General features: G+C 50.7%; 1 protein-coding gene across 1 annotated transcript in view; it reads right to left on the bottom strand.

The window, feature by feature from the left end:
• The window catches only part of KLC4 (kinesin light chain 4), a 22,934-nt gene extending 20,685 nt beyond the window's left edge, over positions 1-2,249 (bottom strand). The window contains exon 1 of the mRNA XM_005431058.2: positions 2,245-2,249. The gene's annotated coding sequence lies outside the window, so the exon portion shown is untranslated. The remainder of the gene's footprint in view (positions 1-2,244) is intronic.
• Positions 2,250-2,255: the final 6 nt, after the last annotated feature.

Genomic DNA, 2,255 nt, shown 5'->3' with positions numbered 1-2,255 from the left:
GAGCCTCCCAACACTCCTCTCTGTCCCAGAAGCTTTGGCTCCCTACCACCCACAATCTCTAATGAAACACACAACATCCCATAACCTTCCTGAAACCCAGGACAAGGTGGTGATAAAGTGGCTTTACAAGGACTTGGCTACAGTGACTCATGTTCACACCACTACACAAAGAACAAGGGAGCTTCTCATACCCCTCTCACCTTCCAGCCCACAGCTGGAAAGGGACAAAAGGTACTGGTGTTTGTTCTGATTGACCAGAGCAAGCAATTCCTGTATTATCAAAGCATCATCCAATTCCAGAATGGATATGTACTCTGAGGAAGACAGAACAGGTAGTCTGGTTGGCTTTGTATCAGATCATTCATTTCTTTCAAGACCAGAAAGGTTTCACTCCATTTGTTACTACCAAAGAATACAGATATTGGAAATCAACAAGGGTTAAAAAACCCCAACAAAACAAACAACAACAGCAAAACCAACCAAACAAACAAAAAAAATAGCACCGATTTTTGCCATTAGCAGAAAACTATTTTGTTCTGGTTGTACATCGTATTTTTTACAACCCCAGCTGGGAAAACCTGCCCCTTCCAGCAGGCCATTGGAATGAGAACAGCAGTCATCACCACTCCCACCAGCAAGCTTATGCTGGCACCTCCAGATCAGCTGATAAGACCTTGTTTTTAAACTTGTTCGTGTCTGCAGCAGCTCACCAAATCCATTCTGCATCTGCTGCGCCTGGGACTACAGTGAAACACCATTAAAACACATTTCCAGGCTAGTGGAGAGACAAGAGCTAAGCAGCTGGAACAGAGCCAGGGCAAGCATCTCTTCCCAGCTTCAGAATCTGATTGGGAGTCTCGCACTATAAAAAACAGAGCCAGAGCCATTACCTTGCCCTGACAGCATGAAGCAGTATTAAAGCAGGCAGAGTAATTCCCAGGAGCCAGTGCCTTTGCAGGCATCTGTCTAATGTGAGGGCTCTGCACTGGATGTGCCTGAGCCGGGTACAGGAGATAACCAGGATGCAGATGGGACCAGCAGGCGCCCTGGGGCCACTCTGTGTGCCCTGGAGGGCTCTGGTGTGCCCACACTCCCTCCATGGTGTACCTGCAAAGACCAGCTGACTGCAGGCTGCAAGACTGCGCTACTTTTTTCAGAAGCAAACAGCTTTTGTACACACAGCAAGGCAGGCAAAGTCACAGGGACAAACCTCTACCTGCGAAACAAGCAGAGGATCTGTTCTATCTCTGGCTCGAGCTCTTTGAGGAGCTACGTGGCTCTTTCCTAGCAAATTAAGCATTTACCCAGCAACTCTGCCAAGGTCAGTATCTTGTCCGTGTCCTTTGTGCCCCAAGAGCCATTTTGGTATTTGGGGTTAATGCTGTTGTTTCAACCTGGACATTCCTCCAAAACAGCAGATGAGAGAACACATGCTTCCTGCTCCTTCTGCCAATTACAGCAAAGCACAGCCATGTTTATTTACCCTGTGTCTGAGCTGGCCAGATCTTTGACCTGAACACCACCCTCTTTCCCCACAAGCACAGGCAGGGGTGGGTGTTTTCCACATCTCCAAGGTGGCACGGCAGAGAGCAGACCAAGGGCACTAGAGGAGAGCCGAGCATGGAACTGCAGCAGAGTGCCAGATGCCAGCTATGCAAGACGCAGGGAAGCCTGCTGTTCCTGGTAATGTGCTGCTGCCTCCCACCATTGTGCAGATTTCTCCCGGCTGCCTGGCCAGAGCATTCTACCGCAGCACCATCCCCCAGCTCTTCTTCAGACACCTCCTCCCAGGCGCATCCTCTCCTTCACAGAAGCTTACCCGCGATTCCCCCAGCCCACCACCTTTCGTAGGGTTCACCTCCACTTCGGAAAAGCTTAGGAAGCAGTTAATTAATGAAAAGACGATTTGGGGCGAAACAAGGCTCTTTGAGAGCTGCTGCTGTATGACCTGACTCCGTCATCGTTTCTCCGGCTTTGTCTGGCAGCAGGAGGCACGCCCGCTGCGTATCCTTGAAACAAACAAGCCAGAGAAACCCCTTCACCCCTCAGAACCACCACAGAGAAACCCTGCGCCCACCTGGCTCCGTAAAACCTTCACAAGGCAAAAAAAAAAAAAAAGTTTTCATCAGCTCTGCCCGAAACCGCGCATCAAAGCGGTCCTTTGTTCCAGGATGGCTGGGCACCCTGCCCGTCCCAGTCACCGCACGGGAATGTCCCCCGCCCCACGGCGCACAGGAGCGGTACCTGGCTGCCTG

This window comes from Geospiza fortis, unplaced genomic scaffold (assembly GCF_000277835.1).
Source record: "Geospiza fortis unplaced genomic scaffold, GeoFor_1.0 scaffold367, whole genome shotgun sequence".
NCBI lineage: Eukaryota > Metazoa > Chordata > Aves > Passeriformes > Thraupidae > Geospiza > Geospiza fortis.
The sequence above is the reverse complement of the archived record's forward strand: the minus strand, read 5'-3'. Positions and strand labels throughout refer to the sequence as shown.